The 26233-nt window shown below is 39.6% G+C and overlaps 2 pseudogenes; one reads left to right on the forward strand and one right to left on the reverse strand.

Moving 5' to 3' along the window:
• Positions 1 to 9326: 9326 nt before the first annotated feature.
• LOC112131541 (calponin-2-like) lies at positions 9327 to 10515 on the reverse strand (annotated as a pseudogene).
• An 807-nt stretch (positions 10516 to 11322) lies between these two features.
• Positions 11323 to 12595, forward strand: LOC134760113 (glucoside xylosyltransferase 1-like; annotated as a pseudogene).
• The last annotated feature ends 13638 nt before the right edge of the window (positions 12596 to 26233 follow it).

The raw sequence follows: 26233 nt of genomic DNA on the forward strand, positions 1-26233 counted from the left end.
GTCCTCCTGTCCACATAAACAAAGTAGACTATAAAACAATAAGCATTAGCAGAAATAATCATATTGCATTATTATAGCCATTCTTCATTATGATGAAAAGAATTTATCCACCAAAAAGTTATCTGAATTCTAAATCTGAATGAACCCAATAAAACATAGATTTGGGCCTATTGTTACAATTTAATAAAACATATACTAAACCAAAGAATTTAATTAAATACATAAACTCTAGAAGGAGTATAAAAATCATAAATACTCATTTCAATAAATCCTGGCATACAAGATTATCAGACATGTGACAGAGTAATAGAAAATGTCGACAATGCTTAGGGCAAAGTGAATATGATTGATATTCAAATGAACAAAGAAGATAGTCAACTCAATAGAAAAATGGGCCAAAAATTTCCAATACATTATTAACAATCTGACAAATGCAAATGTGCACAAATAAAATGAGATCTGTATTTTCACCACTCGCTTAGAAAATATAAGAATCCTAGATAACATTGTGTGATGAGGATATGAAGAAAACAACCTTTATGGGCAATGGATGGGAAACTCAATGGTTTTAAACATTTCAGAAAATAACATGACAGGACCCATTTGAAAGTATGCATACTCTACAGCCTGTCTCAATGACGGGCACATATCCCTGATATAGTTTTAATGTGTGTCCCCTCCAAATCTCATGCTGAAATGTGATCACCCATGTTGGAGGTGGGGCCCAGTGAAAGCTATTGGATCATGGGGTAGATCCCTTATAAATAGTTTACTGCAGGAATGTCAAACCTTTTTGCTTCCCTGGACCACAATGGAAGAATAATTTTCTTGGGCCACACATAAAATACACTAAAAATAGCTGCTGAGCTAAACACACACACACACACATACAAAATCTCTTATGTTTTAACAAAGATGACAAATTTGTTTTGGGCCACAATTCAAAGCTTTTCTGACCTGCATTCGGTCCACAAGCTGTGGGCTGGACAAGCTTGGTTTAGCACCATCCCCTTGTAAGTGAGTTCTTCTCAGTGAGTTCATGAGATATCTGATTGTTAAAAACAGCCTGGGACTGCCCCCTTCTCTCTCTTATTCCCTCTCTGACCATGTGACACACTGGCTTCCCCTCACCTTCTGACATGATTGTAAGCTTCTTGAGGCCTCACCCAGAGCAGATGCCATTGCTTCCTGTGCAGCCTGCAGAACCCTGAACCAAGATAAACCTCTTTTTAAAATAAAATAAATAAATTACCCAGCATTGCATATGTCTTCATAGCAATAGTAATAGACTAACATAGCCCCTGACAAATTGTGACACATGAGCAAAAAGTATTTTCATAAGAATACCATAGGGAAGTGAATATTTCAGTAGCAGGATATCAGTGTGAATTCTACTACAAGACTGGATAGGGAAATTGTGGTTGATTCATTTTATTCAAAACTATGCAGCAGCTACAGGGGAATAAACAACCAAAAATAACCTACAACAGTGTGGGAATCTATGAAGGATGTGATGCTCTGTGAAAAAATTAGAAATAAAATTAAATTTATAGCACAATACTCTTTAAGAAAAATGTATACATTTGTGTATATACACATACACATACTCAGAAAACAACCTTCTTATCTCGTAAGAATTCTTTAAGAGTAAAGATCCTGTATCAAACACATTAGCATGCCTGTCTGTGACAAGGGATAAGGAACAAAAAATTTAAATAAGTAAAACCAGAGAGAAACTTGTAGGAAACAATAATAATAATGTCTCATGAAGTAAAGAATATGATTAATTTTTTGCAACTGTGGTATAAAAACAGAGATTGTCAAAATCACATGTAATAAGCTTTAGTATAGAGCTTATTGTAGGGCAAATATCAAATTTTAAATACTTAGTTTGCATAGTTTGATGCAGGAATGGTCTCCTATATGAAGCAGTAAGATACACTAAACAATTCCATGGGTTTATGGGAAGAAAATACTAAAAATGCTACTTATATTTATTTTTTACTCATTTTTCCAACAGTTTAGCATCTAAATGCTAGGGGAGGCCAGATGTAGTGACTCACACCTGTCATAGCAGTGCTTGAGGGTGGGGGACAAGGCAGGAAGAACACTTGAGGCCAAGAGTTCTAGGCCAGCCTGGGCAACATAGTGGGTTTTTGTGTCCACAAAAAAAATTAAAAATTAGCCAGGCATGATGTTGTGCACCTGTGGTTCTATCTACTGGAGAGGCTGAGGCAGGAGGATCACCTGAGGGAGGAGTCTGAGGCTGCAGTGAGCCATGATCACTCTACTGCACCATAGCCTGGGTGACAGAATGAGACCCTGTCTCTTAAGTGAAAATAAGTAAGAGCTAGGAGACCACATGATCTTTCTAGCTTTCAGCCCCTATTGCAGCTCCCTGTAGATTACTTTGCTTATTCCCAATGTTCCAGCTGTTTCTGCACATTGTGGGCTTGTCCTTCTACCTACTCAAGACCCCAGATCCAGCAAATGTCCTCAAAGATAGGCTCTGCTGCTAATCTGTGATCACCTAGGAAGGGCTTGTTTTTCTCTGAAATTTAGTTCATTGTAACTTTAGGCCCACAGTGTTTAGATGGCTTTAAACAAAGAAAAATTTTTTTTAAGTTCATCCAGTGTCTTCTCATTATGGCAGGAGCAATTGCCTCTGGTACCTTTATTTTAATTGGAAGAAGAATTTCTAATGTAGGTGTTGTAATGAGGTTTTTGGTATTTGGACTTACTGGAGCAATTAAATTCAAGTTTATTTCCTGTCTTATGCATGTATTGAAGGATCAAATGAGAAAATATATGTAGAGTGCATAAAGAGTCTAATGTATGCTGATATACAGTTGTATTACGACTACACACTGAAAACACAATCAACTAGATTGCTTCCTGAGACCTAGAGCCAGGCTTTTCCAATGATACTTAACTGTCAAATAATTCTATTCAATTTTTCATGGGACTTAGGGTTTGGTCCATGAAGTGTTGCCATGGTATGCAAATCAATTATGTCAATAAACATGCTAGTTTATTCAGCAAATATATTCTTGTAGCAATAGTTACTCAATGAAATAACTAATATATTTAATTTCTAGTAGAAGCTACTTCTCTTATTGTGAGCTGGTTACAAACCTTGAATGCTCTAGCTATTTTGAGGAGCATTAATAGGCATTACCCAAAGAAGATGATATATTCCCTAGACAGCAAGGACTCTTATTCCTCTTTATCTTCTTTTTGATAAACTCTACAGTCTCTTGGTAGTGAATCCAGATTCTGTGGGATGTATAAAACAATTCTCCATAAATTTAAATTTATGCCTATGATCATGTGTAATGAAATTAGCCCTCAAGAGCCAACTTGAGACCATGTTCAGAATGGAAGCTTCAGAAACCTATGGCAAACACATTAATATAAGACCATTTTAGACACAGTCTCCAAATTACCTCTGAATTCAGTGGGAAAAAAAGTGACAAAGAGCAATATTTAGGGCATCTAGGATAGTGCTACCTTCTCATGCCTAACATAAGCAAATTGAAACCTCATACTAATGCTCTGAAGCCTAACAATAACTAGTAAGGTTTATGTCTGTCAAAAAGCCACTGCAGGCTACTGTTAAAACCAGCTACACAACCATCTGAAAACCATTTGCTTCCCTCTGGTTAAAAAGAGCCCCATGTCTACTGATGATGTAGTTAAGGCTGTATCAAGATCTCCTCTCTCTCAGCAGGGACATGTTCCCCAAATGCTAATGTTTGACCAACAAAAGTTTTGCAGCCAGAGCTTGTGCAAGTATTGGTAGATAGAAAATGCAAAATCAAACCATTTGTCATGAACGATTAAACAGTTTAAAAAATGAATGCAAGAAGCCTGTGTGCATGTTCATGGGCATATGCATATGTGTGTATATTCAGCTTTGTTAACTTTATTTAACTTTAACTTTGTTTAAAATTTAATTTGAAAATTAGATTGGAGAGTGAAATATCATTCTTTCTCTCTCATCATAAAACTTTGGCTCATGGGATTCTGACATTCTGTCATGCTTGGAAAACTTGGATTTATGAAACCAGTAGCTGGACTGAGCCTGCCTATGTGGCTCTTACCCAAGTGCTCCCTATTTTGTTCACTAGCAGCTTCAAGAGCCCAAAGATAGCGATTGAGAGACAGGCTCTGAAGCCTTTTTATTTCAACTTCTTGGAATCACCACCTTGCTAATGAACATCAAAATCTTCTGTGTCATTTATCAGGTTAATTACATTTTCCATAAAAAGAGTGAGGTGAGAGGATAACAAGCAAGAAACTCCCTGTCCCTGCTTCATCCTGAAAACAGGAGAATCAATATCTTAACCCTGTTTTTGAGAGATGAATGGGTAGGTCAATATTCCTTGGCTATTTGTCCTTCCACTTGGGACAGATTACTGCTGCATTTTCCCTTCAACCTCTAGAATCATGGCTTATAGAAAACAATTACCTACTGAATTACTAATTGCATCAAAACTTTATTAGACTTATCAAAGAGCATGCTCAGATTTATTTATTATAAATAGTAATAAAAATATAAAAACCTAAAAACAATATTATAAGTAACAGAGAAAAGCTATGCATGGTTATGAAAGCCTTTCATATTTAGGGATATCAGATAAGGGTTCCCATGGGGAAGATGAAGAGCAAACTAAAATAAGATTAAGAGCTAATTATATAAATCTGGGATTGTAGTGGGAAAAGCATACGAATAAGAAGACCAAAGTCCAGAAGGCAAGAGAAAGTATATCTGAATCATTTAGTTCAATAATGTTCATGCCACAAGATGGGGGAGAGAGACAAGAAACAAATTTTGTACTGCTTGAACCCATTTTTGGACTCTTGATATTTATCCTAGTATGAATGTGAAGTCTGTGGGAATTTTTAAGCCAAGCAATTTACAATGTAACTTGTATTTACATTTCAAGTAAGTCATATTGGATATAGCACACAAACATTTTTGCAGAGAGAATCAGGGAGAGCACTTTAAAGATGCTCACTGTAGCCCAGGTGAGAGAGTGATGGGCTGGAATCCATGCTGGCAATGAAGACAGAAAGAGAAAAATTCATTCAAGAAATAGAGAGAAGGTAAAATCCGATGACACTTGGTGATTGAAAATGGAAATGTGAAGGAGAAAATGTCAAGAATTACACTGAGATGTCAGGTGTAGGTAGAGGTTGACATCACTTGCTGGAAAAAAAAAAAAAACACAGGAAGAATACCACTTTCAGTGAAAGAGACATCTGGCTTGCCTAAAGTATCATGAAATGGGACTTTTCCAATTCCATGCAGGTAAGTCAGGAGGGCTCAACCTTGAGGCACAAAAGATGGTGATGGTGGTAACAGTGGCCTTGAGACCAGGACATATACCAGAGTCTAGAAAGATTAGTGTGATTTGGAGCAGCTACAGACTGGAAGAACAAAACAGTTAAAAACAAAACAAAATATTCACACTTATTCTTGAAATCTTGCTTTATTTGAAGGAGTAAATAATTGGGCCTTACTCAGAGCTGCAAGTTTTGGTAAGCCCTAAAATGAACAGAAAATTGTATAAAATGGAAGCAATTCACCAATTCTATTCACTAAACATTTACTGATTTTCTTCCAGGTTTAAGTATTATGATAGACATTGTACAGTAATTATTGACCATCTTCTCTGGTGTTTGTAGTAATACACAAAGAGATATAACTTTAAAAGTGTAGTATTGCTTTCAGCTTACACCAATCATTACCCATTATCTCAATTCATCAAATGAGATTGTTTCAGTGATAAGTTACATTTTGAAGTTAATGAAATACTTAAAAGGCTGTGATGTTGTAACTGCAGATGTGGTATGCAAAACACGTTAGATTCATGTTGTTCAACACAATTTAATCATAAAATCTTATCTATAAAACAAAAATGTTTATACATCTATTATTATTCTCTTGCTTTTTGTAAACTTTATATCTATCATTTATCTCTATCAAAGTTACATTTCTAGTTTTTTATTCCCAACCATAAATGACAGCAGTAATTTTTACAAACATTAATGATGAGCTATACTCACTCACAACTATTTATGTCTAAGTTGTCTTAGAGTTATTGAACAATTTCTGAGTAACTAATGGCTAGCCTTTTATTATTCTATGATGATAAATATTTTTACAGTATCCAGGCTTCGGACATATTTGTGAAAACGTATTCCTATATGGGTCAAAATTTAAATCAGTTGTAATATGTGATCCACTCACAAATATATTCTCCAGGATGAGCTGTTAAAATGAAATGCCAAAGTGGCTCCCTAAGACACCCATTTATAGTGTATATGTGCAGTGCAGGGTTACTGGACCAAGGCACAGGGTAATCAGGGAAATTTCATTTTTTGTTTTCTTTTTCCTAAGATGTTTCTTATCCCCAGTTATATAAAAATGTATATTACAAGCAAAAAAAATTAACGCAAATAGAAGTAAATACAAAGTATATTCACATTAATACCAGCTTTGCTTTATCTATTAAAGGATATAACAAGCTTGTACTTTTCAGGACCTTGTAACTCCCGGTTCATTGGAAAGCACAGAAATTCTTCAGAGCCTCAAGAGTTGTGTTTAATGCATTATTTAAATACAGTCCAACCACCAGTTAGATAGCTTAGCACTCAAATAGCCTTTGAAATCTCTGTAGATTCACCTCAAATGAGCAGTCTTGATAATTTGCAAAAGTGTGCAGTGCACTAACAGATCCCTGATGTATGATGTCTTTGCCTGTAGAGTGTTTTATGTGTTGATCCACTGGAGTGTGTGTGTGTGTGTGTGTGTGTCTGTGTGTAGGTGGGTGAGTATGGGTGTGCATGGGTGTGTGTGTATGTGTTTATATTGTGATGTGTGTCTGTTGGGTGCTGCCATTAGGGATTTGGAAGAGTGAGAACCATAAACTTGTAAACATTCCTACATGCCTGCTTCATAAGAAGTGTACTGAATGTGGCCAAAAGTAACTAAACCAAGGAAACAAATTAGACATTAATTAAGTTTAATGCCAGGCAGGAAAGAAGTATTAAAGACCAGGTAAAATGAAGAAATATAACCAAATGAATGAAATTTTTAAATTGATTAGTAGAATGAGACAGGAATATTTTTTAAAGTTTGTAATTTCTAATGAACATCAGTATATAAAACTAAGAATTACATGGCTGTCAATGGACTAAAAACCATACTTAAGATTTGAGCTAGTGAAACAACCATATACGATCTTCTAATTTCACCTTTCTATCTCAAGAAGGACTTGTTAAAATGATTTTTTTGAAATTTTACATTCTCATCTTGAAAGAGCTTCACAAAACTTACATGAGAATCTGGATTATCCTAAGAGGTCTGATTTTTTAACGGTATGTTTGTATTTCTATCATGTACATCAATGTCAAGGATTCATTTCCTGAGCTGTTCTCCAGAACACAATTTAGTTTGTAATAGACACTCAATAAACAATCGGTTAGATAATCAAATCAACACCTTAGTTCCACCAATTTTCATTTCGTATAAAAATGACTGATCTTCTATACTCATCAATGAAACAGAGAGAGATGGAGGGAGAGCAGTTGAGACTGAGAGGATGACAAGCAGACCTCATTCTGCAGTGGATATCCTACACTCTCCACTTCTGAATGCTTGGAAACACTTGCCATGCTTAAAAAATATTGGTATTTCCTAGGCAGCAAATTGGAGTTAAATTCCATATTTCCATATTACAATAACTTACACTATAATACACAGAAAACATACTTTTCTAAGCTATTCAATGTAGATAAATTTAGGTGAGCAAGATGTAGGAGAAGGGTTGGTAATCAAGCTGAGTGTGATTGTGAGATTAAATCTAATATTATCTTATACAATTATTGTATAATTGTATCAGTTGACATATCTGTTGAAACAGAAGGTGGGAGAGTTTTGCATGAGCTTCTGAAATTTACTGGATGTTGTTAGGAGAGAGGTTGGTCAATGTGGCTAGGCCAGATGTGTTTACTAAATGAGGCTTACAAAAGTTAAGTTCCTAACCTCTCCCGGAGACTGAGAGATAGAGGTGCTAAATTGTATAACATTTACATGTAATATATATTTAATAATATATATAAAGTCTTAAAATGCCAATTTTAAGTCTTTTCATTTTCTTCTTAAAAACAGAGGTTTTATTGCGTTTGGTCAACAGTCAGTATTTCACATTATCTCATGCGCAGGGTCCCTGGGTGGGGTGCCCTGTGCAGTACTTGGCGGGGCGTGTGGCCGGGGGAGATACAGCAGTATACCTGGTCAGGCCGGGAAGGGGAGAAGGAGGGCTGGGGCTCCTTAACACCTACTGAGCGGCTGGGCATGGTGGCTCACACCTGTCATCCCAACACTTTGAGAGGATGAGGCAGGCGGATCACATGAGGGCAAGAGTTCCAGACCAGCCTGGCCAACATGGTGAAATCCCGTCTCTACTAAAAATACAAAAAGTTAGCCAGGCGTGGTGGCACAGGCCTGTAGTCCTAGCTACTCTGGAGGCTGAGGCAGGAGGATCGCTTGAGCGTGGAAGGCTGGTACAGTGAGGCGAGATTACTCTGTGCTTCAGCCTGAGCCACAGAGTGAGACTCCGTCTCAAAAAACCAAAACCAAAACCAAACAAACAAAAAAAGCCTACTGAGGGCCACGGGAGTAGGGGGGCTAGGATGAAGAGGGGTCATGCTTAACACTAGCAACTCAGAATTCCACTAACCTGTACGGGCCTCAGTTTCCTCACCGGGCCCCAGCGTAGGTCTGAGGGTCTGAGGTCTGTTGGTCTGAGGATCCTAGGGAAATCCAGCCACTCAGGATCCTGAGATATTTTAGCATCGTGGCCGGGCCCCCTTTCCCAGGGGACGGATTTCCCAGCACCCACTGTCTCCGCCCCACTCCTGGGGAAAAAAAAATTTCTTTTTCTTTTGTTAATACTTCTTGAAACTTTTGCGGGTACAGAAACCACAAACTGATCGGCTGACAAAAGGCGGAAGAGGAGAGGCAACCAGAGACCTTCGAGGACAAGTTCCCTCCATGCCCAGGTCTCCTCTCCCCAGCACAACTCGGCCCACAGCCTGGACGTGCCAGCGGGGACCCTCACCCTACACGCATCGGGATAGGGCCTTGATCCCTTCCCCCACAGCCCGGTGGCTCAGTCCTGCGAAGGAACGAAAGCAAGAGGGGGAAAAAAAACCCTCCTGCCTGATCCCACGCTGCTACTCACAGACCTTCGGTTGACTGGCAGCACTGAACAGGTTTAAAAAAAAAAGATGAAAACACAGAAAAACCCAAACACTTAGACGGGGAGACCATGTGGGGAGAGAGCGTGCTGGGAGCCTCGGTACCCGGTCTCCTCTTGGTAGTAAGGGAGATATTGAGGGGCCTCCCCTGGCCCCGGTCAGTCGCCTGCACCCGAGGGAGCCCCGTGGGCCACTGCTCTCCCAGGCAGTACTTGGGGTCGTGTATCTGTCGGCCCAGGCTGAAGACCTGGCCGCTCTGGTTGGTGCCCAGCGTGTAGCCCATCTTCAGGGACATGGAAGAGTTGTCATACTTGTGATTCCCAGCTTCGTGTCGTAGATGTGCCTCTGGGTCCCGGGAGCTGCCATGCTCACCTGGCTGGCGCACTTGCTTGTACCCATCTGGAGGGTGATGGTCGAGTGGTCCGCGGGGGGCAGCAAGTGGTTCTTGGGGTCGTAGAGATGCCTCCTCATGCTCTGCCGTACACAGTCATGCCTGACTGGCTGGCGCATTTGTTGGTAATCTGCAGCCCGATGACGCATTGGCCAGCCTTCATGGTGGCGTCGTCGAAGTTCCGCTCCTGCTTCTCTGAGTACTCCTCACCGATGTCCACCTCTCTCTGCAGCCCCTTAGTCTTGGCCTTCCCTGCCAGGGCGAGAAGAGACACCTGCACCTGCCTCACGTTCCCACTCTCAAACAGGTCGTGGCCTCAAATAGGTCCACGGGGTTCATGCTGTAGCTGACCATGGCCTTGAGGAAGTTGGAGAGGTTTTCTAGCTGGTAGCAGTTCTACACTGAAGCAGTTGATCTTGGGGACTGAGCCCGGCTGCAGTTTGTTCATGAGTGTGCATAAAATAATCCCGTCCTTCAGGCCCTTCTGGAAGTCGGGCCGATGGAGACGCCGGTGAGTCCCTAGATCCAGCTGCGGAGCTCTACCTCCTTCTGGGAGTCATATCTGGACAGAAGCCGGTTCTGGACTTCCGCCAAGAGCCTGTAGGAGGGGCCCTTGTTGAACTGAGTGGAGCTTACAGCTGGCTGGTGCCGCAGCGGGACGGGACCAGAGGGGACCGGGGGTTAAGTCTTTTTTCTAGTTTTGCAAGATTTTGTTTTCACTACACCATTGTTTTTACTACATATCTTTTCTGTATTTAAAAAATGTGTGAAAAATGTTAGATCGTCTCCCTTTTTTCCACCTTCCCTTTACCCTTTACTGCGATTTACATCCACGCATCCACACCCACACGCATCCACACACACACATCCACACACACATATGCACACACACATACTGACAGAAATTAATTTAGATGTACGGATGGGTTATTTGAAGCAAAAAGTCAACCTATATTAGTAAAAGTGTCATGCCAGCAGGAATTATATTTATAATCCTTTTCAGAAGAAAGAACTTCCGGCCGGGTGCGGTGGCTCACGCCTATAATCCCAGCACTTTTATAATCCCAGCACTTTTGAAGGCTGAGGTGGGCTGATCACGAGGTCAGGAGTTCAAGACCAGCCTGGCCAAGGTGGTGAAACTTTGTCTCTACTAAAAACACAAAAAAGTTAGCTGGGCGTGGTGGCATGCGCCTGTAATCCCAGCTATTCAGGAGGCTGAAGCAAAGAATTCCTTAAACCCGGGAGGCTGAGGTTGCATTGAGCCAAGATCGCGCCACTGCACTCCAGCCTGGGCGACAGAGCGAGACTCCATCTCAAAAATAAAATAAAATGTTGAATTTTTACAAGTCATTGTTCCTATTCTAATTTTTGAACGCAGCCACAGCCTCTAACAAAACAGCCTCCTTAAACGAATTCGCTGATAATGAATTCTTAAGTAAAAGGGGAATTCCACAGAAATATATATGGCTCTTTTATATTTAATAAAAGAGCCTGAAAAACAGATGTGTTCTGTAAAATTGAATTACTTTCTATCCAGTTCCACTGGTTCGCAGTGTTTTATCTTTATATTAAAATATATATAAATGATTGATTGATGAATTTTTTTCTTTTAGACACTGCTGCTGAATCTATGGAGAGAAAAAGGATAAATTTCTAGAACTATGGTCCCTGTGCTCCAGTTCGCCAGGAGGGTGCGGCGGAGACGGAGACCAAGGAACACGGCTGGGGCGGTGTGGCGCTACCCGCACGTGGTGGTGCTGTGTCTGGCCTGCGGCTTCTGCTCGCTCCTTTAGGCCTTCAGCCAGCTCGCCATGTCCCTGGAGGAAGCAGCAGGCGGTGGTGGCGGGAAGCAGCAGGCCTCAGTGGCTTCCTGGCTGGCAGGAGGCGGATGTGGTGCCATGAGAGGCGCGGGCAGCGCTGGTCCCACTGCGCATCCTGGTGGGGACAGGTGTAGTCTGAAAATACAGCCTGTTGAGAAAACGCATCTGGCTGTAGTTGCCTGTGGTGAAAGACTGGAAGAAACTGTGACCATGTTGAAGTCAGCTATCATTTTCAGGATCAAAGCTCTTCAATTCCAGGTTTTTGCTGAAGATCAGCTACATCATAGCTTTAAAGGAAGACGTGACTGGGGTCATTTCTAAAAATATTTAATTATACAATATACCCCATAACCTTTCCAAGTGTGAATGCAGCAGCATGGAAAATCTCTTTAAACCATGTGGCTCGCACAGATTGTTCTTGACGTTATTCCTGAAAGAAGTTGCTCCCACACTAATAGCCTTTTTACTACCAGTTGATCATATTTGTTCTTTACTAAAGAAATTTAATTCCACATAAATTGCTTCAGTGGCCTCAGAACACAAGGAACCTCAAATAAGATGGTATAGTTGCTTCGCTAGGCAACCGTACTGTGAAAAAACTGGAGTAAACCCTGGAGTTACGTTGACGAATATGACTCGAATGAGAAGGAAGTATTTCAAGAATGATATAACAACTGTGTGACTACTATGAGGAGATATACTTATGACATGGCTTAAAGAATACAAACTAAACATTACATGGGCAATCAATATTTGTTGGATATCATGTTTTTTCATAATCCAGAAAGTCTTTTTGCCTTTCCGTGTCAATGGAATTATCGTCCAGATCAATGTCTATATGGAAGCAGTTGCCAAGAAGCAGAAGAAGGAATCCTGATTCTTCAGGGAACAGAGGTGTTTACCATGATGATAAGCAACCAGCATTTAGAGCTGTTTATGAAGCACTGAGAAATTGTTCTTTTAAGATGACAACGTTCATTCCCTAATGAAACCTTTAGAACTGGAACTACAACAAACAGTGCATACATACCGTGGAAAAATTTACAAAACATTTGTCAAACAACTAGCAAAAAGCATAAGAGATCGTTATGCCAGATCACCAAAGGAAAGGTGATTCTTGGTGCCTGCTACATCAAATGGATGAAAACAACAGAGCATTGGAGGATAAGTGTGAAGGAATCGTCTTGAGTGAAGCATTAATGAAGGAATTATTCATCTCCAGAATATTTTTTTTCCTAAAGAGGTTAAATGAGCAATATTTTCAGGTAATGAAGAATAAATTAAAATCTTGGGCTCCAACAAAGAAACATTTTTGGCCTCTGCTGTTTTGTAATGTTACTTACTACCATTCCAGTATTGACGAAAATATTATTGAATGGTTTTAGCCTGCAAACTCCTGTTGACTCATACTCTCAAGTAAGAGTGCTGGGGCTGTGAAGATGAAGAAAATGTATCTCAAGCACAGTGCAAACTTTAACTTTCTTAAAGTAAGGCTCTAGACAAGGCTGTGAGTAGAGCGATAATTTTATGTCAGCACTGACCTCACTTTAAATGTGTGAAAAAAAGTTTGTTTACAGGAGAAGAAACAGTTCTGTTTCTAAAGAAATGTAACAGATGTAGCCATAGATGATCTATGTCTGCCTTTATATATTTCATCTCTGTTTTAAAATATTTTTATGACAATCGTGTTTAAAATTGTTTTTAGATTATAAGTAAGCTGCATGTTAAAAATTGAGCTGTATAAGAAAGAGGAAATGTAGTGAACACTTTGGGGTTTTAATCTGTGCATGTGTGAGAGACAGAGAAATGTAGTGTTTTCATTGTGTATGCATTAAACTGTCTTGCCAAAACTCAGATCTAAGATTGTTAAGCAGATATTTGGGGAATTTTTTTTATCACTTTAAATGAAAAATTTCAGCTTTACTGGGCATTCTGGAAGCAAAATATATTATGCTGATGATAAAGTGAGAACCTTAAGAGTATACTCATTTGATGGTGGAAAATGTGATGGACCAAAATTCAGAAACTATACACATCCCGTGAGTAGTAATTTTAGTTACGATGGAGTAGAAAAATGTGGTGCATTTAAACTTTTCTTCTACCTCATAATGGCTTTGCAAGATACTTTTAAAGAAGCAAACGTCTAGAGCCTTACTTTAAGAAAGTTAAACAACTTTGGTGAATGATTTAGATTAAGATTGTTACATCCAGCTATAGAAAATGTGGTTTTAATTGGGTTGATGTGAGTGAGTATCTTCCTTTTTTGAATATCACCTAAAACAGTAAATTTTTTAGTTCTTGAAGATGAGAAAAATATTACTTATCTAATATAACTATGTTAATAGTTATCTAATTTATAGTTATCTAATATAACTGTAAATTCTGAATACTTAGTATGGACTGTGCTGGGGCAGGTATCTTATTTTACCAACTGCTGTATGGTTATCTTCTTTTTCTTCCTGATATTTTACTACACTTGATCTTAGCCAAAAGGCCGAGAAGCTATAATCTTCCTGATATTTTAATGCTCAAGTAGAAAATGGAAAATCATGAAGGGAAAATATCACCTGTGAAAATCTTGGCAGTTAGCTTTGTGAAGACACCGTGGCCTCTGTGGAGACATGGGATATGCAGAAAGGATGGTGAGTACAGTTATTCTGTCTTCTGCAGTTCAGTCAGGGACACATCGAGAGAGGAAATTTTAAGCAAGGTACATTGGAAGTTGATAAGCAGATCAGCATTCTTAGAACAGATGGGTTTAGAGAATACAAGTTGTGTTTCCTTGGTAGAATGCCATGGTGGATATGAGAAACTGTGAACTGCATTGAAATTGAGCTTACTGAGCAGAAAATAAGAATACTAAAAATTTGAAGTTCAGAGGATATGCATTAGATTATTTCTAATGGTCCCCAAATATGATCATTGCCTGCCTGGCTATATAAGACTCCTGTTGGGAGCTTGAGAATAGATTCCTGCGCTTAGCCCTTTAGAAACTCTGGTATGCTCTGTCTAGGATGGAGTCTGCAAAAAAAAATTTAAAGAAGAGACTTAAAAATTATACAAAACTAGAATAGTGCTTTGGTACTATCAGATTACTTTGGAGGCTATTCCCACTTAGATTCTTCATATAGAAGATGTGGATAGAGAGACATGCAGATAAATCGGTCAATGCCAACTGTTGGGGAAACATCCATAGTCTGCAGGTTCCCACAGAGAACATAGCACTTCCACTCCTCTCCCATGAGGGAAAATAAAGGAGAAAAGCTTTCAGCCTCTCACCATAAACTCATTCAATCCCCTTGGGAAGAGAAATGACTTACCTGAGGGATGTGCTTGGAAGTAGTTGTGCTGGTGAAACTCAGCCTCTGTGGGTTTCTCTCTCTTTCAGAGTCAGCTCTCTTCAGGATGCACATTTATTTCTCCCTTTGGAGGAGGCCTCAGTCCAGCTCAGCCAAGGACTGAAGGGCACATCTGGCTAATTCAGGACTGGGGTATTGGGAAGTCCCCTTGGTCCCAGATCTATGACATGTTCTCGAGTCCTGAGACCTGCTGACTCTGGTGCCTCATTTCCCAGTTGGGTCATATCTTGGGGTTATTTGTGTTCCCCAGCTCTAACAGGAAGGTTCCCAAGCACTCATTTCTCCTTAACCAATTTCTGAAGGTAAGATGTTGGTTGAAGAGCGCTCTTTTCTTGCTGCTACCATTAATTGGGTGTTTATTTTGTGTCAGGCACTGTTGAGTATTTTACATTTCTTAGCTGGTTTGATCTTTACAGCAACTTTATATGACAGACATTGTTCCTCCATTTTTCAGGCTAGAAATCTGAAGGGGTGGGTTGCCCCTCCACACCTGTGGGTGTTTCTCATTAGGTGGAATGAGAGACTTGGAAAAGAAAAAGACACAAAGTATAGAGAAAGAAATAAGAGAGCCCAGGGGACCAGCATTCAGCATACAGAGCATCCTGCCAGCCTCTGAGTTCCCTTAGAATTTATTGATCATTCTTGGGTGTTTCTCAGAGAGGGGGATGTGGCAGGGTCATAGGATAATAGTGGAGAGAAGGTCAGCAGATAAACACATGAACAAAGGTCTCTGCATCATAGACAAGGTAAAGAATTAAGTGCTGTGTTTTAGATATCCATACACATAAACATCTCAATGCCTTACAGAGCAGTATTGTTGCCCGCATGTCCCGCCTCCAGCCCTAAGGTGGTTTTCCTCTATCTCAGTAGATGGAACATACAATTGGATTTTATACTGAGACATTCCATTGCCCAGGGTTGGGCAGGAGACAGATGCCTTCCTCTTGTCTCAACTGCAAAGAGGCATTCCTTCCTCTTATAATAATCCTCCTCAGCACAGACCCTTCACGGGTGTCGGGCTGGGGGATGGTCAGGTCTTTCGCTTCCCACGAGGCCATATTTCAGACTATCACATGGGGAGAAACCTCGGACAATACCTGGCTTTCCTAGGCAGAAGTCCCTGTGGCCTTGCACAGTGTTTGTGTACCTGGGTACTTGAGATTAGGGAGTGGTGATGACTCTTAACGAGCATGCTGCCTTCAAGCATCTGTTTAACAAAGCACATCTTGCACAGCCCTTAATCCATTTATCCCTGAGTTGACACAGTACATGTTTCAGAGAGCACAGGGTTGGGGTTAAGGTTATAGATTAACAGCATCTCAAGGCAGAAGAATTTTTCTCAGTACAGAACAAAATGGAGTCTCCTATGTCTACTTCTTTCTACACAGACACAGTAACAATCTGATCTCTTTCTTTTCCCCACAGAAATCTGAGGCCCAGTGTCCCACAATGGCCATGTGTTGACACTAGGCTTTGAGCACAGATGGTTGACTTCCAAAGTCTATGTTCCTAACCATTATGCCACTCTGTGTTGAGACAGCACCAAACATACTTTCATTCATATGTATTTTTTAACTGATCATGTTCTTGTGTGATTTCTTTCAGAAAGGCTTTCATATCAAATATTGATAATGATAATAATAATGAACACATGTGGAGCACTTACCATGTCTCAAGCACTAGAGCTTTCCATGAAAAAACCCCTCTAATCTTCAGAACAATCCTGTGAGGTAAGTGCTACTATTACTCTGTTTTCAGAAGTAAAGAAACTAAGCACAGCAGATCCACAGTCATGCTGTAGGATGCTGGGTAGAATGGCTCCTGGTACCCTGGGAAAGCTCTTCTGCACACCAGTATCCTCTTTACTGGTTCATTAATGTCTGATATTCCTGCATGAGAAAACACAGCATAGAGAGAAAGCTTAATATGTCTATACACACAAAGGCATTGATGTAACATCTCATTATAAGTATTAGAAATGCAGTCTCAAGAGCAGGTTCTTGTGGGGTGACAGGCAGGGTATTCTAGGAGAAGGAATACCCCAAGAAAGGTAGCATTACAAAGGAAGAGGAGAAAGAAAGATGTAAATGAAGAGACACTGATTTTCTTCCACTGCAATTTTTCCCAAAGATGGCCCCTTTTCTATTACATTCTTACCCAGTAACTCATGCTTTTCCTAGAGCTCTTGCAAGCAAGAACTATTGAGAAAGTAGCCCATCTGAAAGTATATTTCCTGCTGTTTATCTGCTTCCAGAACTGGCTGAAGTTTACTTTTTGGTACTCCAGAGACCTAGCTGCTTCTTGCCTTCTTCCAGTGTCATCTATTTAATCTCCTGTCATGTGGGAAATTATATTCAAAATTTCTGTGATCCTCTGTCCATAGTAAGTTATGCATGTAGTGACAAATGCCTGCCACAAGGGCTTGAGATTATATCTGCAATGTGTTGCTGCTGGCTGTTGATCAAGATAGGCTGGAAGAAAAACATTTATCAAATAATTCTTCTTGCATTTTTCCCAAGATGTTGTAGCATATTTAAACTTGGGAGGTGAAGTTTGTAGCATCCATTATGACTGAAAATGTAGTTCACACAATCATGATGCTCTGTTAGGTGTTACCATTAAACAATATTAAAATACACACAATGTGGCTGGTCTTTTGTAAGCTACATGTCATGTTTACTTCTTTGCCTGGTTTGTTAATTGCATTTCTTCATCTTTCTGAATACCAGTGTCACTGTCACCCACAATATTTTCTGTTTTGAGTATGTGGTTTACATTTTACTTTGCCCAGTGATAGAATATGATGGGGACATCTTATCTGAGTGTTTCATAGTATGCTGTAGTTTGAATTCTTGGCCGTTGGTTTCCCAGAGTCCCAGCTCCTGCCACTGCATTCTGCCTTTGCAAATGGAGAATAATGGCTCTAAAAAAATTCACCTAAGAATCTCATGATAGTGGAGAAGAAGGACCATGGAAGTGCTAAAGCCTCCCACTCAGTTTCTGTAAATCATGCAGAGGATCAGGAAAATGATTGAAAGTAATGTATCCCAAACAAAGAAGCCAGCTGTACAATTAAAGACCTGTGTCTGGCTGTTAAGAAAAGAAAAAAAAAACAATGGAAAGAATAACCTTGCTATTCATCTTGTTCAAAAAACTGGAGCAGATTGAGTCATGTAGACCCAGTTTCAGATGAAATGTTAAATACTGACAGAGGCATGTTCAAGATCTTTAGGATTTTTTGGGGGGAGGAGGGGGGAACATAAAAAAGGGATAATAAAGATAAATTTGAATGCAGGAAAAATACACATAATCCATGAACCAAACACCTGTTTTTGCATGTTTATCACCTTTGTCCCAATGTAGATCTATGTTTTCTTTCATATTTGCAGTCATAGAATATATTCTATTCTCTAAGCTTTTATCCTTTAACATTATAGGAGAACATTGTTCCATGTTACCACATAGCTAAGTGTTTCAAAACTTGTTTAATAAATTCTGTGTTGTTGTTTTCACAGGGAGAAACATGCACATATATATTACTTTTTTTTTCTGTTGAAATATACTCTTGGAATAATTTTTTTCAGTGAGGTTTTTGTTCCAAAAAGTATAAACATTTTGGTGATATTTAGTAAGATGTATTGTTTCCAAAGAAGTGATAGAAATTATACTTGCCACCCCAACAGTGAAAGAGTAGTCATTTAATTTCACTGTAACAGGGGATGCTACTGTTGCTATTATATTTTCTATTACAATGAAAACCTTTAAAGATTTAAACCAAGCTGGATTGTCCTTCAGGAGCTGCTGCTAAATCAACACCTTGATATCTTTGTTCCTGGAGAAAAATGAGCTAAGGAGGAAGACCATCTAAAAAAACCCATTAGACAATTTGTGCTCACTGGAGTGGTCTCTACTGGGCAAAAGGCTTTTAGAATGGCTTGTGGATCTTCTGGCAAGTGGCAAACCATACAAGTGCTACATCAGGCCTGGAAGACAGGTGCAGCCCTGTTGGGGTCAAAGAGGAACACCAGTGGCAGAAGAGCTAAGAGTGAATGAAAATTGAATTATCTCTACTTCTAGGACTTGTCTATTGAGAAACAACAGCTACCCACCCTAGCTTGGGCAACAGAAAGCCTGTCTTGGAAAAATTGCAAATCAAAAACAGAACCCCAACAGCATCCAAGTCTACTGATAAGCACACTCTGAAAATGCATGACCAAAATCAGCAGCAACTTCAACGTTGCTTTTCTCAAACAGTAGCACTCTAAAAGGATGCACACAGCTTACTGATAATGAACACGAAAATTACCAAGAGATTGGTGAAGTAAATCTCTTAAATCTCTTTTCTTTTTTTTTACTTCTTCTCCAAATTTTGATGTGACATAGCTAATTTGAATATACGTCTCTTTCTAGATTCTACAGATAGCCTTAGGGCCCCACAAGGCATTTTAGGAAGTTGAAATAACAGCAGTTTCTACCTTACGGGAACTTCTAAAAATTATTATCATAATTACGACTTATTTTGTTGAATCCATGAGGCTTATGAGGTTTTAAGAAACTCAGGTTGGGCCGGGTACGGTGGCTCATGCCTGTAATCCCAGCCCTTTAGGAAGCTGAGCTGGGTGGAACACTTGAGGTCAGGAATTCAAAATCAGCCTGGCCAACATGGTGAAACCCTGTCTCTACAAAAAATACAAAAATTAGCCAGGCATGGTGGTGGGCCCCTGTAATCCTATCTACTCAGGAGGCTGAGGCAGGAGAATCACTTGAACCTGGGAGGTGCAGGTTGCAGTGATCCGAGATTGCACCAGCGTGCATGATGGCCTGGGGAACAGAAAGAGAAAAAAAAAAAAAGAAACTCAGGTTGTACCCACTAGTTGCAGAGTGATTTTATTTTTATTTATTTATTTTGAGATGGAGTCTTGCTCTGTCACCCAGGCTGGAGTGGAGTGGCAGGATCTTGGCTCACTGCAACCTCTGCCTCCCGGGTTCAAGCAGTTCTCCTGCCTCAGCCTTCTGAGTACCTGGGATTACAGGCACCCACCATCATGCCCGGCTAATTTTTTGTGTTTTTAGTAGAGATGGGGTTTCATCATGTTGGCCAGGCTGGTCTCAAATTCTTGACCTCAGGTGATCCACTTGCCTCAGCCTCCTAAAGTGTTGGGATTACAGGCATGAGCCACCACACCCAGCAGTGATTTTATATTTAAATGTGTGTTTTATAGGTTGCCTCATTTTCTGATCATAAGGTCCCCACGAAGGAAGTAGTTTATTGCCATTTTTCAGTAGGAAAGCAGAAATACAGGAGGACAAATGACTTACCTTTGGTCATTCAGTCTGTAAGTGGGAATTGAGAGCGGGATCTCAGGTCTTCTGACCCTCAGCCCTGTGTTCTCCATTTTACCTAGCTTTCCAGTTTCTTTAAGCCAAGTAATGGCAGTGACTTGAAAGCTGCATTCTCAGCCTATTGGAAAGTGGTTCACCAGAGGTCTTCACCACTCTCATTCTTTAATGTCACCTGACACCAAAGACCTCATGATGGGAAATACTGAATGTGGGTTTGGCCAATCTGCTGACACCATTGTGTCATGCATCCCCAAATTACCCAAGCTCATTCCTCTGATCAGAAGCATTTGTGAGGTGGAAGGTGGGGCCTTAATGGATATCCCTACTACCCCCCATGCACTGAGGTATGGTTGGCCAATGATCCTCATTGACATTTGGGGATTGTGTGTAGGATTATGAGCATCCATTGTGAGTGCTGAGACCTGAGACAATGCACCAAGTCAGGCAAAAGTGTGTTGCATCAGCACCTTGACAACACAGTCTATTCTCACGTGTTCAACGCCTGAGCCACCACTGCCATCAAGCTGACTCCAAGTGGCTGCATTTTCAGCAAGAGGGAAATAGCAGTCACCTATCTGCTTCTTGACTGTGTTCTGCTGGGCTTCCTGATAAAAGATGCTTATTCAGAGAGATGAGACAGGAGAGTGAGGTGGTACACAACCTGCTATCCCCAGACTTTTCACAGGTTTCAGAGTTAAGATCTCCTTTGAAGGCTCTGAAACCTGGGACAGTCCTTACCATGACTGAAACCTGGAGAGGAGATGTGGACAGAGGATCATTTTTGTGTTGAGTCAATAGGTGACCCTCTTCTCTTCTTTATAACAATGTGTGTTGTGCCTGGGCCCTTGTTAAGCCATCTTTGTGTTATCTCTGCCTGTGACTAGCACAACATGTGTTCTCCTCCCACTTTCAGCCTGGAAGATCCAACTTCTGAGCCCTGAGTGACAAATCAGCTTCCTAACAGGAAGCTGACACCAGCCTATATTCAAGGGCTATGACTGGGCAGTTGCAGAGAGCCCTGTTCTCAGAAGCGTTGAGCACATGGTTTACAATGCTCTGCTGTTGCATCTTGAAATGCTTAATTTTTTAACAAGGAGCCCTGTATTTTCATTTTTCACTGGGCCCTACAAACTATGTAGCTCATCCTGCCAACATCACTGGCATCCCTGAGTATGAGAGTTCAGAAGAAACTTAGAGGCTATTGTCTGATTCAATCCTTGCAGCTTACAAAAAGAAATGTGGGAGCAGGCACTGCGTGACTAGTCTGAGGTTACTCAGGAAGTTAGAGGGAGAGCTGCAGTCAGGGTCACCTCTCTTTACTGCTAGCTGTGTGCTCTTTCTACTGCACCCTCAGCATAAAACATCTCCCAATCCAGGAACAAGGTCTACCTCATAGGTGGGCACAGCAGCGTGATCACTCTCTCAGTCATCTATACTCCTCCTTTACTTTGACCAAAGACACAGGAAGGGACCTTTTGCCCCACATAAAACACCTCTCAAAGGCTTGGCAACAACAATAGATAATAGAGAGCATTGGCCTAAGACCAATGTTTTGACCATGATGTCAAAACAATATTTTATTTCAGCAAAGAAAAGCTATGTCACAAGTGGATTATTATTACTAATAATCAGAGTAGTGGTACTTGCGAATAACTTGGTTTCATACTCACACTTGGACAACTATGCACACTGAGTATAACTGACCTTATGAGAACATCATTCTCACTAAGATTATGATGTGCTTTCTTGTGTGGGAACTATACATAATATTGTGTGTACCCTTGGGAGGATGTCCTGCCTGTGATGTTGTCTGTCAGGGAAGAAGAGTGGTTGAGAACTGAGGATATATTAAACATTTACTCCCAGATTTTTCAAGATTTCTGTTAAGCCAGATCAGAAGAAAGCCATCTATTTGGATTGCATCACTCTAACCCCTTAAATTGAATTGCCTACACAGAATTATAATTTCACAGTATGTCCAGATTACTTACTGAGAGCCAATTTGAGACACCAACAGGACTAGTAAAACATCTTTGCACTGTGGGTCACATTGCTATCAAAGACCTTGTACATTATGTCATTCAAGAACCTTTATATTAAGATTCTTATGGAAAATCCTTCCCAAAGTTTAACCCTATGATACAGGGTTTTTTTCCTCCAGGTAGCATAGTGGAAAATTGGGAACTGTTTAACCCAGTGCATTGATTTCATTTATTGTTTTGGTTGCCAAAAGTATGGATGCTCAGAATAGGTTTTCTTGTTTTCAACTGCTAATTCCTTTATTTAAATTGTAATAAATGTTTCCCTTTACTTCTTTGCTTTTTCTTTTTAAGAAATTGAATGTATTTAATAATAAATTGTAAATTATCAATAGATCAATTAGCATAGAATAGTTTGGAATAATGCTTAAAGATCTCCCATTGAAAAAGACCCCAGTACCTTAGGGTTCACAGCTGAGTGTTAACTGAACTTTAACAAATTCTGATTTTACTTAAAACAATCAAAGCCTAGAAAAAAAAGTCCTGCACATCATATGGGGCACATAATAACCAAAAAAAGAAAAAAAGAAAGAAACAGGGGTGGCTTTCTTCAATTAATTTTATAGAGTAATATCAAAGCTTAATGGTTAATGTATTTCATCTAATGTAGGATGTCAATGTTTAGAAATCAGACATTATTTCATGTACCATTATAGATATACTGCCAATTAAACAAAAGCAAAAAAAGGAATTGTAAAGATATTAAACATGTAAAGAAGAATATAAGCACTATACTCAATTAACATGTTAATATTTTATTGTATTGGTTTTCAGTAATTATTTTCAATAACATAAAGCATTATTAGCAAATATTCCACCTCTACCACCCCAATCTCATTCTTCTTCTAGGTCCCCAGGGCCAATTGCTAAAATGAATTTGTTGCATATTTTAAAGTCAATTTTCTATACTTTTGCACATAAATATATGCATTCATAAAAAGTATTTTTGTGCTGAGTAAATAGAATAAGCCCTTCAAAGTTGTTGATGTTCAGATTCCAGTTGGCAAAAGTCTTACACATATGGCATTAAATATTTTCAGTATAAATATGCACATTCCACAAGTTCAGCAGTTCTGTAATATACATCCAGAGTCTGCCCTGAGGGGTGCTTACAATCTTAGCATAAACTCTCACTCACCCCTTTTAGAGAATAAAACTTACACCTATGTAATGATCAGCCCAGTTACGAGGGTGTACTCTAAGAACATTCATTCATGCATTCAACAAATCTTTATTGAGCACCTGCACATTTCATGCCAGGAGAAAGAGTGGTGGCATCGGCAGGAAAGTGCAGTGGAAAGGAGGAGCTGACTTTGCCGGGAAAAAGAACGATATTACTTTGAATTATCAATTCTGATGTGACATCCTGATAAAAGGTGCCATATCCAAACCACACTGCAGATTCTCAAAGGACAGTACCTAAGTTGAATAAAAACTATGTGCCCCAAATAGGAAATGGTATAGAAAGGCCTGAGGCTGGGGTATGGAGGCACACGGGGTGCAGAGAACGAGGGAAGAGAAGAGTGAACAACTGCTCGGGGTGGGGTTGCATTGATGGTGAGAGATGGGTTTAACATGCATTTATGAGGACAGACATGATCAGGTTTAAAGAAAAAGAATTTTTTTTTTCCAGCAGTCCCACTATAGGGCATTTATCTACAGGAAAGGAAATCAGCATATTTAGGAGATACCAGCACCCTCATGTTTATAACAGCACTATTCATGGTAGCCAAAATTAGAATCAACCTAAATGTCCCAAAACAGATAAATAGATTAAAAACTTAGTATATATTCATAATGGAGTACTATTTAGCCATAAAAATAATGAAATCCTGTCCTTGACTGAAACATGGATAAGCCTGGAAGACTATGTTAAGTGAAATAAGCTAGGCACAGAATTGTAAATATTGCATGTTCTCACTCATATGTGGGAGCTAAAAAAAAACAAACTGAGCTCATGGAAATGGAGAGTAGAATTCTGGTTATTACAGGCTGGGGCAAGCAACAGGGAGGAGAGGACAGGGAGAGGTTGGTTAACAAATACAAACTTAGAGCTAGATAGGAGGAATGAGTTCTAGTGTTTACAGCACTGTAGGGTAAATATGGTTAGCAGTAATTTATTGGATATTTTGAAAAAGCTAAGAAAGGGTATTTTGAATGTTTACAACACAAATAAATGATAAGTGTTTGACGTGATGTATATGTTAGCTACCCTGATTTGATCATTGCATATATAGAAATACATATATTGTATACATATGTTGAAATGTCACTCTGTATCCCGTAAATATGTACAATTACATTTCAACTAAAAATGAAAAAAGCAGTAAGACTGAAATGATAGGTTTAGTGTCAATTTATAGATGAGTCTTGGTTTAGGGAAAGGAGATAGGTAGGGGAGAGAGATTTATGTCTGAATGTGAAAAAGAAATTTTTATTGGTTTTTGGTGAATATTGCCCAGTGAGTTTCCTAGTTTAGAAGAATCACAAGGAGCTGGCAATGTAGTGTGGGAAAGTAGCTGGAGTGACATCAGAGGTCAGCTCTGTGACTCCAGCACCAGATTATTCTTTTGTCCGGACCTGAAGCTCACAGTCAGATGCCCATGGCAGTAGCATCAACATATTGACTCTACCACCACCATGGGTCCATCACCTTTCAAAACCATGATAGAAAGACCAAGACATGGATGTCCAGCTAATGGTCCTCACATACGATGTCTCTGAAGGGCAAGAGAGCTGGAGTGATATCCAAAATAAGCAAGAATAAAACCATATTGCAAGTTGTTTTCATCTGTTGGAAAGCCTGAGAGAGGAACCAAGATGCCTCTCCAAAAGCTTCGTAACTTCAAACACTTCCCAGGATCCCCACTGCCATCTTAATGTTATTATTCAAGTTCTTTTTCCTGAACTAGCTGAGTTTGTAAGCCATTTTTGAAAGTAACTGTAGCTATAGAAAACCATAGTTATAGGAAAATGCAATCTGTTGATCTCTTCATGGTAGAGTCTGTATATCATTTACACTTCACTTCTCTGTGGGTGGAAAAGATTTTTTCATGGCTTATTTAGTGGGAAGTCATTTTGATCAGCAAGATGAGTAAACTTTACAGCTGTTTGCAATTACTGCCTCTGCTCTGCAAGGAGTTTTAATTATTACACAAACTGAAATACCAAATGAGTTGATGCAAGATGGGAAGAGAAATACATATTTCATAGGCCCATTCATTTCACCAGAAATTATCCATCACTTTTTCTTTCAATTCTGTCTTTCTAAATTCAAAGTTACATCTCAAGGTAATTTTGAATTACCTAATTCCAAAGGATTTTTATCAATGAAGGGAAGTGCACCTGCTAACACTAAATTTCTTATTGCCATTGGAACGGCACCATTCCTAAATTCCACATAGGTCTGAAACCAGTTTGGCTAGGAGAAGGAACACAGGCCTTGATCCGCATATTTGTCACTTTAAAACACCCATTGTGAAAGTACAATGATCAAAATATTTCAATTCCCACGAGAATAAAGTGACAAACATTGTTTGCCTTCTCATCTAACATAAACTTGATTTAACAAGTCCACCTCATGGGAAATTTAGGAGCCCTTTGTACACTGTCAATTAGATTGGAAAGTAACCCATTTATTCAGAGGAAGAACTGGGCACCTGGGAAGGACAAATTGAGGTTTAAATCCTGACTCTCTCACTTCCTTGCGGTGTGACTTTGGGCAAGTTTCTTATTGCATAAAATGTTAAAATGTGCATAACAATAGTACAATCTACCTCACGCAGTTGTGAGAATTAAATGAGATGATTGATATAAAGTATTTAATACAACTGCCTAGCACAGATTAAAGTCCTCCATAAATGCTAGCAATGATCTTCCAAGAAACAATTCTTCATGATTTTAAGGAAAGGTTCATGCTCATTATTTTCTTCCCTCCCAATCTTTCTAACACGGGCCCACATAAAACGTGTCCCCCTCTGCCAACATCCCTTCTCACACACACACACACAA

This window comes from Pongo abelii, chromosome 15, assembly GCF_028885655.2.
Source record: "Pongo abelii isolate AG06213 chromosome 15, NHGRI_mPonAbe1-v2.0_pri, whole genome shotgun sequence".
Lineage (NCBI taxonomy): Eukaryota > Metazoa > Chordata > Mammalia > Primates > Hominidae > Pongo > Pongo abelii.